Source organism: Oncorhynchus mykiss, chromosome 5 (assembly GCF_057628025.1).
Source record: "Oncorhynchus mykiss isolate SJ-2025 chromosome 5, ASM5762802v1, whole genome shotgun sequence".
In the NCBI taxonomy this organism is placed as follows: domain Eukaryota; kingdom Metazoa; phylum Chordata; class Actinopteri; order Salmoniformes; family Salmonidae; genus Oncorhynchus; species Oncorhynchus mykiss.
The window spans coordinates 27,542,230-27,560,427 of NC_143026.1; the positions used below are offsets into that span (position 1 = coordinate 27,542,230).

At 43.2% G+C, this 18,198-nt stretch overlaps 1 protein-coding gene across 11 annotated transcripts in view; it reads right to left on the bottom strand.

Annotated features, from left to right (window-relative positions):
• LOC110522882 (splicing factor, suppressor of white-apricot homolog) overlaps window positions 1-18,198 on the bottom strand; it is a 173,900-nt gene that overhangs the window by 65,984 nt on the left and 89,718 nt on the right. The gene's annotated exons all lie outside the window — the stretch shown is intronic.

Consider the following 18,198-nt stretch of genomic DNA (forward strand, 5'->3'; position numbering starts at 1 on the left):
GATCAAATACTTATGTCATGCAATAAAATGCAAATGAATTACTTAAAAATCATACAATGTGATTTTCTGGATTTTTGTTTTAGATTCCGTCTCTCACAGTTGAAGTGTACCTATGATAAAAATTACAGACCTCTACATGCTTTGTAAGTAGGAAAACCTTCAAAATCGGCAGTGTATCAAATACTTGTTCTCCCCACTGTACTTGTGGTGGTGGAAACATGTTTTGTCTAATGCAGCTGTATTGATCCTCTGGCCATAATAAACTTGGTTAAGCTTTCATAATGTCCGTTGAGTTTTTACTCTGAGAATTATAACCCAACACCATGCTGGTCAAGTGTGCATTCAATTCTAAATAAATCACTGACTGTGTCACCAGCAAAGCACCATCACACCACCTCCTCCATGCTTCACGGTGGGAACCCCACAAGTGGAGAGTGATGGACTGCTGCATCAGATGATCTGGTCTCCACAATCACCTGACCTCAACCCAATTGAGATGGTTTGGGATGAGTTGGACCGCAGAGTGAAAGAAAAGCAGCCAACAAGTGCGCTCAGCATATGTGGGAACTCCTTCAAGACTGTGGGAAAAGCATTCCAGGTGAAGCTGGTTGAGAGAATGCCAAGATTGTGCAAAGCTGTCATCAAGGCAAAGTGTGGCTACTTTGAAGAATTTAAAATATAAAACATTTTAGTTGATCAATTATAGAATAAGGTTGTAGCGTAACAAAATGTGGAAAAGGTGGGGGTCTGAATACTTTCCAAAGGCAGTGTACATATCATTCTTAGTATGTCTTGAGTAAATGATTCCGTTGTACATACTTAGACTGCATTTTGATTACTGTTACAGTGCTATTTGGATTGTTAATTGGATTCGTCCCAACGTTAGAGATTTCTTGTATTTTTTGTAGTACATAAAAAAAAAGTTTTAATTATTTGTGTACTTATTTGAGATTTTACTGCATTGTTAGAAACTAGTAACATAAGAATTTCACTACACCCGCTATAACATCTGCTAAGCTGTGCACCCGACCAATAAACTTTGATTTGATTTCATAGATACTACCGTTCAAAAGTTTGCCGTCACTTAACAATGGACAAAAAAAATGATATTTCTAAGTGACCCCAAACTTTTGAACGGTAGTGTATACCGCTGGAAGTGAATGCAGGAATTAAACATTTAACTATGCAAAGTAGCAAAAGCTGTGTGCATTAAGGATAAAGACACCTGGCTCAAATAGAAGCCTGTCTCTAATAAGCACCTGTTGTGCTCATTGATTTAAGAAAACAAACGCCCAGGCTAAAAATTTAAGTTTTACGCTAGGAATATCTTAGTGGGGCACAGATCTTAACCGGCAACGCATTGATTCTTTAACTGGCAGGTCACTCACGGAAGCCATAATAAAAATGTAGCTTGAAAGCCACTTAGAAGGAGAAGCCTGACAGTCTCCCTTAGAAAAGAACCACATATCCCTGAGGTGCTGGAAGACAGGGGGACTATGGGCCAGGACAGGCAGATACTTCAGATATCAATATTTGAAGTGCAGACACTTCAGATATTTGTATCCAGGAGAGTCCGAAAGAGAGAGCAAAATATAGAGAGAAAAATAAAGAGAGAACAAGAGCAAGCATGCACGCAAGAGGAAGAAAGGGGGAGTAGTATTGCGGTGTCTGCAGTTCAGCTCTCCACCCCGGTTTTGTCTCTAATCATCATGCCCATTAGCCCGACTGGCCTCTGGCTGGGCTCCGGCAGGCCCTTTAAAGAGGCTGAGCTACCTACTGGAGAGACAAAGGTCTCCCAGGAGAGAGGGCATTCCTTTGAACAGAGCATGTCAGCCCAGAGACAAAGAGCACAATCAATTAGAGTGCCACAGCAGCTCTAGAGGGAAGTGACTAGGGCCCCTGGGTAAGGAGGGAGGCAGAGAAAAAGAGACAAGCAGAGAAACGAGAGAGAAAGGGAGACGCACACACACACTTGCAAAAACACATACTGTACTTACAAACACAGGCACGTACACACCCACGCGTACGCTCCTGCCGAAACATCTTCATGTAAGTGCACACACAGAGAATGTATCATACTCAATCATTTACGAGATTAGATTGAAAGGCATCAATATGTATGAACTTTTTCCTTGAGATTTATTCTATAAATAAATCAATAGATTTGAAGGGTTGGGGAGTAGGAGATGGGGCCGTCCACAGTGAACGATTTGACTCAATTCAACAGAGGACACAGCGTGCACCGTGGCCAGTGGTGAGTGAGTGCGTGAACACACACACACACAATTTATGTTCATGTTGTTATCTTTTCTTGTTGCATGGTTGAGAAGGACCCGTCTCCCCGATGGTAAGGGAGTGAACAGCTCGTGGCTGGGGTATGTGTGGTCCTTGATAATTCTGCGGGACCTCCTCCGGCACGGTCTCAAGTAGATGTCCTGGATGGGTGGGAGCACGGTCCCAGTGATGTATTGTATTCTGCATTGCAGAATCTAAAGGAATTAGCCAAACAGACTGTGTGGTATAGGGGGCTGGCAGTGCTGTTTAGTGATATTGTGTATTTCTCATCAGTGGCCCGTATGCGCTGATGTATGGAGCAACTCTGCTCAGTCAGATGAAGAAGTATACTTTGTCTCTGTGCTGGAATGTGTGGTGAACCTTGACCCAGCTATGCCTCAGCCAATCAGAGCGTGGTCTCTGCTGCCACTGGGCTTACTGTGGTCCTTACCATACTCTACGTTTATATTTTAGTTATTTAGGAGACGCTCTCATCCAGAGTGACATACACTTGCTGCATTCATTTTAACATAGCTAGTTGAGATAACCACATATCACAGTTGTGGTAAGTACATTTTTCCTTTGTCACCAAAGTCAGTGCTAGTAGGAAAAGACGAGTGCAAATTGAAATGTCTTATTTTAGAGACTCTTTGAAGAGGTAGGGTTTCAGACATTTTCGGAAGATGGGCAGGGACTCTGATCTCATCCAATCACTTATTTTGGAGGGTATTCAGATGATGAAAGTTTGCCATTAGAATATATGTGCAAAGCAAAGTTTAAACTTTCAGTATGTGTTATTGCATTAAGGATTATCTGTCAAATGAGACAAGTTCTATCCTATTGCTTATTTGCAGAGGACAAAACAGTAGTGGGCTTGATTACCAACAACATCAAGACAACCTACAGGGATGAGGTGAGGGCACTGTGGTGTGGTGTCAGAAAAACAACCTCTCACACAACATCAACAAAGCAAAGGAGATGATCGTGGTCTTCAGGAAAGCAGAGGGAGCACCCCCCTATCCATATCGACGGGACAGTAGTGGAGAAGGTGGAAAGTTTTTAGTTCCCCGGGAATACACATCACGGGCAAATTGAAATGGTCCACCCATACAGACATTGTGGTGAAGAATGAACAGCAACTCTTCAACCTCAGGAGGCTATAGAAATTTGGCTCGTCACCTAAAACCCTCGAAGACTTTTACAGATGCACAATTGAGAGCATTCTGTTCGGTTGGATCACCGCCTGGTACGGCAACTGCACTGCCCTCAACCGCAAGGCTCTCCAGGGGATGGTGCGGTCTGCACAACGCATCACCGGGGGCAAACTACCTGCCTTCCAGGACACCTACAGCACCCGATGTCACAGGAAGGCCAAAAAGATCATCAAGGACAACAACCACCCGAGCCACTCCCTGTTCATCCAACTACCATCCAGAAGACGAGGTCAGTACAGGTGCATCAAAGCTGGGACCGAGATACTGAAAAACAGCTTCTATCTCAAGGCCATCAGACTGTTAAATAGCCATCACTAACACAGAGAGGCTGCTGCCTACATACAGACTCAGATCTTTAGCCACTTCAATAAATGGATCACTAGACACTTAAAAAAGCCACTTTAATAATGTTTACATATGTATTAGGTAGTTGTTGTGAAATTGTTAGATATTACTGCACTGTCGGAACAAGAAGCACAAGCATTTCTCTACACTCACATTAACATCTGCTAACCATGTGTATGTGACCAATAACATTTGATTGAATTTGATTTATTAAAAACATTAGCAAAGCTATGGTAAACCATGTGATAACTAAATCTAAATTTGACAGATAATTGTAAATGCAATAACATCATAAAGAGAAGAATATTCACAGGGGTACTATATACCAGGCGAGTGATGCCAACTTCTGCTTCCTGTTTAGGATGTCTGTCTCCTGTCCCCGTCCCAGAGAACAGGCTTTGTTTCTGGATAGCCCAGCTAGTTGCCCATTCCCCCCTCCGTGGATGGATACACCTGTCCGTAACGTAATACCTTGTTAAAGCCCAGATCCTGCAGCAAGTTTAGCACCGATTGAACAGGCTTGAATAGATTACAAAGGAAAAAGTAAACCTTGAGACAACACCAGTACCTAACCCCTGCATCCGGCCGCCTACCATCCTGCCTGCACCTCGGGCCAATCGTGAAACGGCCCAACAGACTCCAGAACTCTAAGACTCTGTCACTTTCTAGTTTCTACCCCAAATCTGGTTTGGATCAAGAAACTAAGAAGTTCCTAGACCGCATTAGGCAGAGACACCTGACAGAACATTTAGGGCTCTCGTTTTCTTCTCTTCGCACATGTGTTTTATTGGACAATGCTTTGAGGATTTAATGTTGCGTAGAAGACTAATGAAAGCGTGCAGAAACAAAACCAGAAGGCAGCAGAAGGAGAAAAACAAGAAAAAATCTACAGGCCTGTTCTCCGTTTTCCTTTTAATTGCACTCTGTCTTTTTTTCTATCCTCGGCGGAAAAAATTTAGGGAAAGTTGCAAATAACTGTGGGATCGATAGAGCCGCAGGAAATGAGGCTATTTGGAGTGTTCAATCAGGGGCCCTGCCTCTGCTTACTTTAATTAGTTTATACATAAATTCAAGGCCGGAGATTGAAGAGCACTCTCTGCTCGTACCCTGACTTAAATTGAATAAATTGAACCGGGATTAGTTCTCCCAGCAGAACGCAGTGTGACCTCGGCAAAAACTGTGCTCTCGCACAGGGAAGATTTGTCACACGAGAAGGAAGGAGAGAGAAGGACCAGATGCAGGGCCAAAGAAAAAAGCTCATAAAGAGTAGATTTTGATACATCTGCTGAAACCTCACTGACTACTTAATTCTTGTGAGGCTGTTTCTCATCCATAATGTGAATTTGGCACTTTGCGAGCCTCCTTAGCTGTTTACTCAGATGTCCTGGTGCTGAAGCTGCCTACCACAGAAGGCATCTCTCCCAATGATCCTCTGGCAATTACTGAAAATGTGTATTTGATTAAATTGTTTCCAATTTGAATCCCAAATTGTGACGCATCAGGCTTTTAGTCAGTCTGTTTACTCAAATTAATTCAGATTTTGCAAACAGACCATGTGTGATGATCCAAGTCGTATTTTCCGATCCTACTTTTAAATGCCTTAACTTTGGGAGTTACCTGTGTATGACCCATCTATCTGCTCCATTGCTATATGGAAAAATGCTGAATAGTCATGATATGGAGAGATGGAAAGGGAGAGAGATACATACAGTGTATTCAGATAGTATTCAGACTAGAGGTCGACCGATTATAAGTTTTCAACGCCGATAATGATTATTGGAGGACCAAAAAAAGCTGATACCGATTAATGGGTCCGATTTTGAAAAATGTATTTGTAATAATGACAATTACGACAATACTGAATGAACACTTATTATAATATGAACTTAATATAATACATCAATACAAATCAATTTAGCCTCAAATAAATAATGAAACATGTTCAAATTGGTTTAAATAATGCAAAAACAAAGTGTTGGGAGAAGTAAAAGTGCAATATGTGCCATGTAAAAAAGCTAATGTTTGAGTTCCTTGCTCAGAACATGAGAACATATGAACATTGGTGGTTCCTTTTAACATGAGACTTCAATATTCCAAGGTAAGAGGGTTTAGGTTGTCGTTAATATAGTTTTATAGGACTCTCTCTCTCTATACCATTTGTATTTCATATACCTTTGACTATTGCGTGTTCTTATAGGCACTTTAGTATTGCCAGTGTAACAGTAAAGCTTCCGTCCCTCTCCTTGCCCCTACCTGGGCTCGAACCAGGAACACAACGACAACAGCCACCCTCGAAGCAGCGTTAACCATCGCTCCACAAAAGCCGCGGCCCTTGCAGATCAAGGGGAATAACTACTCCAAGTCTCAGAGCGAGTGACGTTTGAAACGCTATTAGCGTGCATCCCGCTAACTAGCTGGCCATTTCACATCGGTTACACCAGCCATTAGGCTGATAGGCTTGAAGTCAAAAACAGTGCTGTGCTTGCGAAGAGCTGCTGGCAAAACGCACGAAAGTGCTGTTTGAATGAATGCTTACGAGCCTGCTGCTGCCTACCATCGCTCAGTCAGACTGCTCTAATTATAACATAACACACAGAAATACGAGCCTTTGGTCATTAATATGGTCGAATACGGAAACTATAATTTCGAAAACAAAACGTTTATTATTTCAGTGAAATACGGAACCATTCGGTATTCTATCTAACGGGTGGCATCCCTAAGTCTAAATATTCTTGTTACATGGCACAACCTTCAATGTTATGTCATAATTACGTAAAATTCTGGCAAATTAGTTCACAATGAGCCAGGCTGCCCAAACTGTTGCATATACCCTGACCCTGAAGAGAAGTGACACAATTACACCTGGTTAATATTGCCTGCTAACCTGGATATCTTTTAGTTAAATATGCAGGTTTAAAAATATATACTTCTGTGTATTGATTTTAAGAAAGGCATTGGTGTTTGTGGTTAGGTACAGTCGTGCAACAATTGGGCTTTTTTCGCAAATGCGCTTTTGTTATATCATCCCCCAGCATTGCATTGATTATATGCAACGCAGGACATGCTAGATAAACTAGTAATATCATCAACCATGTGTAGCTATAATTAGTGATTATGATTGATTGATTGTTTTTTTACAAGATACGTTTAATGCTACCTAGCAACTTACCTTTGCTTCTACTGCATTTGCATAACAGGCAGGCTCCTCATGGAGTGCAATGAGAGGCAGGCGGTTAGAGCATTGGACTAGTTAACTGTAAGGTTGCAAGATTGGATCCACCGTGCTGACAATGTGAAAATTCTGTCGTTCTGCCCCTGAACAAGGCAGTTAACCCACCGTTCCTAGGCTGTCATTGAAAATAAGAATGTGTTCTTAACCTTTTGTAACTAGGGGGCAGTATTTTCATTTTTGGATAAAAAACGTTCCCGTTTTAAACGGGATATTTTGTCACGAGAAGATGCTCGACTATGCATATAATTGACAGCTATGGATAGAAAACACTCTGATGTTTCCAAAACTGCAAAGATATTGTCTGTGAGTGCAACAAAACTGATGTTACAGGCGAAACCCAGATAAAAATCAAATCAGGAAGTGCCCCATATTTTGAAAGCGCTGCATGCCAATGACTCCTTATATGGCTGTGAATGGGCTACGAATGAGCTTACACTTTCTACGTATTCACCAAGGTGTCTACAGCATTGTGACGTCTTTTTACGCATTTATGTTGAAGAATAGCCGTAAGGGACCACATTGAGCATTGATGGCTCCCGCAGAAAATCTTGCGTAAAGTACAGAAGTAGCCATTTTTCCAATCGCTTCTTATGAGAAACCAATTGTCCCGGTGGATATTTTATCGAATAGATATGTGAAAAACACCTTGAGGATTGATTCTAAACAACGTTTGCCATGTTTCTGTCGATATTATGAAGCTAATGCTATTATGAAGCTAATATTATGAAGCTAATGCTATGCTATGATAAACTTACACAAATGCTTGTCTAGCGTTGGCTGTAAAGCATATTTTGAAAATCTGAGATGACAGTGTGATTAACAAAAGGCTGAGCTGTGTCTCAATATATTTAATTTGTGATTTTCATGAATTGGAACATTTTCTAGGGATATTTATGTCCGCTGCGTTATGCTAATTAGTTTGAGGCGATGATTACGCTCCCGCATGCGGGATGGTTAGTATCAAGATTAAGAATTCAGACCCTTTACTCAGCGCTTTGTTGAAGCATAATTGGCAGCGATTACAGCTCTTGAGTATTCTTGGGTAAGTCTGCTACAAGCTTGGCACACCTGTACTTGGGGAGTTTCTCCCATTCTTTTCTACAGATCCTCTCAAGCTCTGTCAGGTTGGATGGGGAGCGCCGCTGCACAGATATTTTCAGGTGTCTCCAGAGATGTTCAAGTCCAGGCTCTGGCTGCGTTGTCTTATGCGTTGTCTTGGCTGTGCGCTTAGGGTCGTTGTCCTGTTGGAAGGTGAACATTGGCCCCAGTCTGAGGTCAAATCAAACTTTGCGCCGAATACAACAAGTGTAGAATTTACCATGAAATGCTTACTTACAAGCCCTTAACCAACAGTGCAGTTCAAGAAGAGTTAAGAAAATATTTACCAAGTAGACTAAAATAAAAAGTAATAATAAAAAGTAACACAATAAGAACAACAATAACTCGGGTAAATACAGGGGGCACCGGTACCGAGGCAGTGTGGGAAGGTACAGGCTAGTTGAGGTAATCTGTACATGTAGGTGGGGGCGAAGTGACTATGCATAGATAACAAACAGAGAGTTGCAGCAGTGTACAAAAGGGAGGGTGGGGGGATGTAAATTGTTCAGTGGCGATTTGATTAAATATTCAACAGTCTTATGGCTTGGGGGTAGAAGCTGTTGAAGTGCCTTTTGGTCCTAGACTTGGTGCTCCGGTACCGCTTGCCATGCGGTGACTGGAGTCTAACAATTTTATGGGCTTTCCTCCGACACCACCTATTATATAGGTGGCAGGAAGCATGGCCCCAGTGATATACTGGGCAGTTCGCACTACCCTCTGCAGTGACTTACGGTCAGATGCCGAGGATGCTCTCGATGGTGCAGCTGAAGAATCTTTTGAGGATCTGGAGACCCATGCCAACTCTTTTCAGTCTCCTGAGGGGGAAAGGTTTTGTCATGCCCTCTTCACGACTGTCTTGGCATGTTAGGACCATGATAGTTCGTTGGTGATGTGGACACCAAGGAACTTGAAAATCCCGACCCACTCCACTTCAGCCCCGTCGATGTTAATGAGGGCCTGTTCGGCCTGCCCTTTCCTGCAGTCCACAATCAGCTCCTTTGTCTTGCTCACATTGAAGGAGAGGTTGTTGTCCTGGCACCACATTGTCAGTTCTCTGACCTTCTCCCTATAGGCCGTCTCAATGTTGTCGGTGATCAGGCCTACCACCGTTGTGTCATCAGCAAACTTAATGGTGTTGGAATTGTGTTTGGCCACGCAGTCATGGGTGAACAGGGAATACAGGAGGGGACTAAGTACATACCCCAGAGGGGCTCCAGTGTTCAGGATCAGCGTGGCCAACGTGTTGTTGCCTACTCTTACCACCTGGGGGCGGCCTGTCAGGAAGTCCAGGATCCAGTTGCAGAGGGAGGTGTTTAGTCCCAGTCCTTAGCTTAGTGATGAGCTTTGTGGGTACTATGGTGTTGAACGCTGAGCTGTAGTCAACAAACAGCGTTCTCACATAGGTGTTCCTTTTGTCCAGGTGAGAAAGGGCAGTGTGGAGTGAGATTGAGATTGCGTCATCTGTGGATCTGTTGGGGCGGTATGTGAATTGGAGTGGGTCTAGGGTGTCCAGGAGGATGCTGTTGATGTGAGTCATGACCAGCCTTTCAAAGCACTTCATGGCTACCGACGTGCGTATCACGGGGCAATAATCATTTAGGCAGGTTACCTTCCCTTCATTGGGCACAGGGACGATCGTGGTCTGCTTGAAATATGTAGGTATTACAGACTCGGTCAGGGAGAGGTTGAAAATGTCAGTGAAGACACTTGCCAATTGGTCTGCGCATGCTTTGAGTACACGTCCTGGAAATCTATCTGGCCCAGCGGTTTTGTGAATGTCGACCTGTTTAAAGGTTTTGTTCACATCGGCTACCGAGAGCGTTATCACACAGTCATCCAGAACAGCTGGTGCTCTCATCCATGCTTCAGTGTTGCTTGCCTCAAAGTGAGCATAAAAGGCATTTAGCTAGTCTGGTACGCTCGCTTCAATGGGCAGCTCGCGTCCGTGCTTCCCTTTGTAGTCTGTAAGTCTGCAAGCCCTGCCACATCTGATGAGCGTCAGAGCCGGTGTAGTAGGATTCGATCTTAATCCTGTATTGACACTTTGCTTGTTTGATGGATCGTCTGAGGGCATAGTGGGATTTCTTATAAGCATCCGGATTAGTCTTCCGCTCCTTGAAAGTGACAATTTATCATAAGGTACTCTACCTCAGGTGAGCAATACCTCAATAATTATTTAATATTAGACATTGTGCACCAGCTGTTATTGCCAAATAGACACACACCCCCACCCCTTGTCTTACCAGAGGTAGTGTCTCTGTTCTGCAGGTGCATGGAAAATCCCGCTAGCTCTATATTGTCTCTATCTTCGTTCAGTCACGTCTCGGTGAAACATAAGATGTTACAGTTTTTAATGTCTCGTTGGTAGGATAATCTTAATTGTAGGTCATAAATTTTATTTTCCCATGATTGCACGTTAGCAAGAAGAACGGATGGCAGTGGGAGTTTACTCGCTTGCCTTAGGATTCTCAGAAGGCTGCCTGATCTGCGGCCCCTTTTCCTGCTTCAATTCTTCACGCAAAAGACGTGGGTCTGGGCCTGTTCCAGTGAAAGCAGAATATCCATCTAATCGGACTTGTTAAAGGGAAAAGTTTCTTCCAGTCCACGGAGAGTAATCGCTGTTCTGATGTCCAGAAGTTATTTTCGGTCATAAGAGACAGTAGCAGCAACATTATGTAGACAATAATTAAAAACATAAGTTACACAAAATGCAAAAAAAAACTAAATGGGAGAATGTAAAACGTCAGCTATGTTCTTCGGCGCCATCTTATTATCCTGAGTACTCTGGAGAGGGTTTTAATCAAGGATCTCTCTGTACTTTGCTCTGTTCATCTTTCCCTCGATCCTGACTAGTCTCCTAGCCCCTGCCCCTGAAAAATATCCCCACAGCATGATTCTGCCACAATCATGCTTCACCGTAGGAATGGTACCAGGCTTCCTCCAGATGTGACGCTTGCCATTCACGCCTGGTTTCATCAGACCAGAGAATCTTTGTTTCTGATGGTCTGGGAGTCTTTAGGTGCCTTTTGGCAAACTCCAAGCAGGCTGTCATGGGCCATTTACTGAGGAGTGGCTTCCGTCTGCCCCCTCTACCATAAAGGCCTGATTGATGGAGTGTTGCAAAGATGGTTGGCCTTCTGGAAGGTTCTCATATCTCCACAGAGGAAATCTGGAGCTCTGTCAGAGTGACCATTGGGTTTCTGTTCTTGGCTTCTGTTCTTGGTCACCTACCTGACCAAGGGCCGCAGTTGGACAATTTTCTCTTGGCTTCTGGAAGGAAATGCTGTAGGAATGATCAACCGGTGTCGCTCATTCAGCCGTCAGAAACTTTCAACCAGTTCTCCCCATTAAGCAACAAGTCGGAGTCAGAGGCCGAGCCTTCTCTGGTCTTTCCTCCACCTGTTACGGGGTCTGAGACGCCGAAGCCTCCCACCATTAGCTCTGACAAATCCAAAACCCTAGTCATTGGCGACTCTATTACCCGCAGTATTAGACCTTAAAAGAATCATCCAGCGATCATACACTGTTTACCAGGGGCAGGGCTACCAACGTTAAGGCTAATCTGAAGATGGTGCTGGCTAAGGCTAAAATTGGCGAGTGTAGAGTGTATAGGGATATTGCTATCCACGTCGGCACCAACCATGTTAGGATGAAACAGTCAGAGGTTACCAAGTGCAACATAGCCTCAGCGTGTAAATCAGCTAGACAGATGTGTCCGCATCGAGTAATTGTCTCTGACCCCTGCCCAGTTAGGGGGAGTGATGAGCTCGACTGCAGAGTCTCACAACTCAATCGCTGGTTAAACTGTTTTCTGTCCCTCCCAAAAGGTAGAATTTGTAGATAATTGGCCCTCTTTCTGGGACTCATCCACAAACGGGACCAAGCCTGGCCTGCTGAGGAGTGACTGATTCCATCCTAGCTGGAGAGGTGCTCTCATCTTATCTATGAACATAGACAGGGCTCTAACTCCTCCAGCTCCACAATGAGATAGCCAGCCTGCTAGCTTAGTGGAGTCTGCCACTAGCACAGTTAGTGTAGTCAGCTCAACTATCCCCATTGAGACGATGTCTGTGCTTAGACCTAGGTTGGGCAAACTAAACATGGCGGTGTTCGCCTTAGCAATCTTACTGGAATAAAGAGCTCCATTCCTGTCATTATTGAAAGATTGTGATATCTCAAAATAGGGTTACTTAATGTTAGATCCATCACTTCCAAGTTATAGTCAATGAACTAATCACTGATCATAATCTTGATGTGATTGGCCTGACTGAAACATGGCTTAATCCTGATGAATTTACTGTGTTAAATGAGGCCTCTCCTCCTGGTTACACTAGTGACCAAATCCCCCGCGCATCCCGCAAACATGAAGGTGTTGTTAACATTTATGATAGCAAATTTCAATTTACAAATAAAAATGACTGCGTTTTCTTCTTTTGAGATTCTAGTCATAAAATCTATGCAGCCTACTCAATCACTTTTTATAGCTACTGTTTACAGGCCTCCTGGGCCATATACAGCGTTCCTCACTGAGTTCCCTGAATTCCTATCGGACCTTGTAGTCATAGCAGATAATATTCACATTTTTGGTGACTTTATTATTCACATGGAAAAGTCAACAGACCCACTCCAAAAGACTTTCGGAGCCATCATTGACTCAGTGGGTTTTGTCCAACATGTCTCCGGACCTACTCACTGCCACAGTCATACTCTGGACCTAGTTTTGTCCTGTGAAATAAATATTGTGGATCTAAATGTTTTTCCTCATAATCGGACCACCATTTTATTATGTTTGCAATCACAACAAATAATCTGCTCAGACCCCAACCAAGGATCATCAAAAGTCGTGCTATAGTCTCGGCCAACCCAAAGATTCCTAGATGCCCTTCCAGAATCCCTCCACCTACCCAAGGACGTCAGAGTATAACAATCGGTTAACCACCTGAGGAACTTAATTTAACCTTGTGTAATACTCTAGATGCAGTCACACCCCTAAAAACAATTAAGTTGGAAAAAAAGGATGGAGAATAAGAACAATTCTAAATGTCTTTTTGATACTGTTGCAAAGCTAACTAAAAAGCAGCATTCCCCAAGAGAGGATGGCTTTCACTTCAGCAGTGATACATTCATGAACTTCTTTGACGAGAAGATCATGATCATTGGGAAAGAAAATGATGGACTCCACTTTAAATCTATGTTTTCCTGAGTCTGCACAACACTGTCAGGACATAGGATCAAAGGGAGACAATCAAGTTTTTAAATACTATATCTCTTGACACATTGATGAAAATAGTCATGGCCTCTAAACCGTCAAGCTGCATACTGAACCTTATTCCAACTAAATTACTGAAAGAGCTGCTTCCTGTGCTTGGCCCTATGTTGAACATAAATGGCACCCTATCCACCGGATGTGTACCAAACTCACTAAAAGTGGCAGTAATAAATCTTGACCCAGAAAATATAAAAAACTAAAATCAGCTGATATCAAATCTCCCATTCATCCCAAGATTTTTCGAAAAACCTGTTGCGCAGCAACTCACTGCCTTCCTGAAGACTTAACAATGTATATGAAACGTTTTAGTCTGGTTTTAGACCCCATCATAGCACTGAGACTGCACTTGAAGGTGGTAAATTACCTTTCAATGGCAACAGACCAAGGCTCTGCATCTGTCCTCTTGCTCCTAGACCTTAGTGCTGCTTTTGATACCATCGATCACCACATTCTTTTGGAGAGATTAGAAACCCAAATTGGTCTACATGGACAAGTTCTGGCCTTCTTTAGATCTTATCTGTCAGAAAGAAATCAGTTTATCTCTGTGGATGGTTTGTCCAAAACAACAACTGTAAATTTCGGTGTTCCTCAAGGTTCTGTTTTAGATCCTTTGTTGTTTTCACTATATATTTTATCTCTTGGTGATATAATTCGGAAACATAATGTTAACTTTCACTGCTATGTGGACGATACACAGCTGTACATTTCGATGAAACATGGTGAAGCCCCAAAATTGCTCTACCTGGAAGCCTGCGTTTCAGACATAAGTAAGTGGATAGCGGCAAATGTTTTACTTTTAAACTTGGGCAAAACAGAGATGCTAGTTCTAGGTCCCAAGAAACAAAGAGATTTTCTGTTGGATCTGACAATTAATCTTGATGGTTGTACAGTCGTCTCAAATAAAACTGTAAAGCACCTCGGCGTTACTCTGGACCCTGATCTCTCTTCGACGAACATATCAAGACTGTTTCAAGGACAGCTTTTTTCCATCTACGTAAAAGAGCTTGGTTTCTTCCTAGGTTCCTGCCTTTCTACGGAGTTTATCCTAGCCAACATGCTTCTACATCTGCATTGCTTGCTGTTTGTGGTTTTAGGCTGAGTTTCTGTATAGCACTTTGTGACATCGGCTGATGTAAAAGGGGCTTTATAAATACATTTGATTGATTGATTGAATGCTGCAGACATTGTTGTTTGGTACCCTTCCCCAGATCTGTGCCTCGCCACAATCCTGTCTTGGAGCTCTACTGACAACTCCTTTGACCTGATGGCTTGGTTTTTGCAATGACATACTGTCAACTGTGGGATGATCAATGGAAACAGGATGCAACTGAGCTCAATTTCGAGTCTCATAGAAAATGTTCTGAATATTTATATAAATAAAGTAAAAATGTCTAAAAAACAATTTTTGCATTGTCATTATTGGGTACTGTGTGTAGATTGATAAGGAAATACATTTATTGAATCAATTTCATAATAAAATTGTAACATTACAAAATGTCGAAAAAGTCAAGGGGTCTGAATACTTTCCGAACACTTCATATTTCCATTATGGGCTAAGCCATGGTGAGAAATACGACTGTGGTTTACTGTATTCAGGCTGTAGATAAAGACAGAAAGGGGAGAGAAGGGGACTGAAAAAGAGAGCTGTGGCGAATGAATTGGTATAAATAAGTTATTTCAGAAGGCATCACAGCCCCTCACACGGAAATGAATCCATCTTCAGAAGCAATCTCCTCCAACAATTTGGGGTGGCTGCAGGACTGTAAGCTGAAAAAAAAGTGGCGATAAAAGGTCTGTGTTCGTATATAGTGTCAGCTCAAATGACTGATTTGACTGCCGTGCCTCACAGACACCAAGCCTTTGTGTGTGAACCGAATGAACCTGAAGACAACGGAGAGGGGTGTTCAGTTTCTAAACAGGTGAAGAGGGAGCCAGGGCAGACAAGACCGGATTGGCACGTATTCCATTTCTGCTTAAGTTTGAAGTATTTAATAATGCACTTGAACTTGATTTTCACTTAAACACTTGAATGTCATCATTTCAATTACAAAAATGTTTAACCTTTTCTTTGCAATGCTTAATACTAAACTGACATACACTAGTTTGTCAAAGTCCTTGATTGACACAGGGCTATTCCCCAAAATCTCCTTCCGTGCTACCAACTCACTTTGCAGTCTAAAAAGAAACGTTTTTTTTGTTTTTGTGGAGTCAACATTTAGCATAGGCTGTGCTGCCTTGGCCCTGGCTCTCCCGCAATAATGACTGTAATGATTCAGAACCTCTTCTCTCAGTTCTTCCCTCTCCAGAACGCTTCTCATTTAAGTGCAGTCTCAGTGCTATGATGGGGTCTAAAACCAGACTAAACGCTTCTCACCCAGTTCTCTTTTCAGGAATTAACCTCAGAGACGCACTTCATACCACAAGCCTCTTCTTAAAAATATGATTCAAGTTCATCTTTCTCTCTTTATTTCTCCTTCTGGCAGTCCCTTGCTAAAGCCAGTCAGCATTTCTCTGTGTTCCTGACAGGCTCCCATCACAGCCCTAACCCCAGATGAAACTGTGCCTCACAAAATAAATGTACATTTCTTTCTGTGTGCTGCTAGTACTCCTGCTGCCGAGTCCTGTAGACAGTTGATTCTTTCAGTGGGGTGCACGCATGCGGCTGCGTCACCCCTTCTTCATAATGGAACACTAATAAGTCTGCGTCACTGTCACCGCTCCTCACGACAACACGCACTATCACTAGACAGTACACACACAACAACACACCGAGCAGAAACTGTCATAAAGGAGCGACTGGCAGCAAGGAGATCTCTGAAATGACAACAATCACCATTTGTTCCACTGGCGAGGAGAAAGGGCTATTAGTGCCATTGCAGTGTTCTCGAACAGCTATTCTAAGAGATGTGGTGTTTGTCATTCACTCATGCAAAGTCTATGGCATCGTTAAAGTTAAAGGAAAACAACATTTTACTTGTAGTGAAGTCACAAGAACAAAGCACCCAGTGCTCTAAAAAACTAAAGTTTAGCAAACTCCAGTAGCCTGAAAACAACTTATCCTCATCAATATAGTCTAGCCCTCCTGTCCTGTCCAGACTGAGCACATCCTTCCCAGCACAGCTGGCCAGAGTGACAGAGAGGACACGGCCATGACAGGACTCCTCCCAGCACCACCTGGCTGAACAGGTGACTGTCCATGTCCCCAGACAGGGATGTCACCCATTGGGCACACATAAGAGAGAGCTGACAAACAGCATTTCACTGTGGACAGACACTCCCAACATCAAACACTTTCCTTGAATCTTACTTAAACTTTGAAGTGGCTTAGTCTTGCTTGTCACAGCATTACTCTATGGAGAAAAGGCCCAACGGTGCTGTTCTTGTCACAGCATTACTCTATGGAGAAAAGGCCCAACGGTGCTGTTCTTGTCACAGCATTACTCTATGGAGAAAAGGCCCAACGGTGCTGTTCTTGTCACAGCATTACTCTATGGAGAAAAGGCCCAACGGTGCTGTTCTTGTCACAGCATTACTCTATGGAGAAAAGGCCCAACTGTGCTGTTCTTGTCACAGCATTACTCTATGGAGAAAAGGCCCAACGGTGCTGTTCTTGTCACAGCATTACTCTATGGAGAAAAGGCCCAACGGTGCTGTTCTTGTCACAGCATTACTCTATGGAGAAAAGGCCCAACGGTGCTGTTCTTGTCACAGCATTACTCTATGGAGAAAAGGCCCAACGGTGCTGTTCTTGTCACAGCATTACTCTATGGAGAAAAGGCCAAACAGTGCTGTTCTTTTCACTGCTTTTCGTACTATATGTTTTAGGAGGTAGTTTATCTATTAGAGGAAGAGTGTTTTCCACCTCTTCTGTGAGAATCCTTTGAGTATTTCTGTCTCGCGGCCACTCTCCTGCTACATGCTTAGATGCACTCACAAACAAGCCATGAACCACTAGAAACACTGCAAACAAAGTGCCGACATCACACAGCGGAGTCTGTTAACAGCACACACATATATCTCTCTCCACACTGTAAAAATACATATACTCCCTCATCAACAAAAAGGGTGAGGAGAGAAGCAAGCGGAGCCCTGAGAATTTTGGGGTAAAGTGGGGAACAAGTGGAAAGTTGAAAAAAAAACAAAAAACAAAGGCTAAAACAACAATCAGTATCTTTAAACTACCACTGGGGGTTAGGACTCGACAGGTGTCGTGGAGGTGCTCTGGTCACAAAGCAGTAGCAGGTTGAAATCCTAGCAGGGGATTGCCTGCTTTAATAGACTCCTCCTGAGAAGAGCTTTATAAGCTACCTCTCCACTGTAAAAGCAGCCAGTAAAGAATACAGGTACTCATGTATGAACACATCCCAGTCTGCATAAATCACAGCCTCTCAGCCAGTCAGGCATGATAAGTTAAATAGGGCATCATTTTTCACAGTGGAAAACGACAAGATGCCAGCTTCACCGCTGGCTCCCGGTTTTGTTGCAGTGGAAAAAACCTGTGAGACAGGCACCATAGGTCACCAGCGGTGAGTAACTCTGACAAATAGGGGGGTGGTGGAGTGTGGCGGGGGTTGTCGTAAACTCCCCACTGGGCCGGGCTGCCGTTAGCTGCTTACGACGGAACGGGAGGGTGTGTCGGGTCGCTTAGCTTCAGGGTGGGCGGAGTGGAGGAGGGAGAACAGATAGACACAGCCTGTCATCTCAGGGAGAGAGGACTGTAACTAAAAATTAACATAAAGATAGTCTAAAAAGATGGATATAAATAT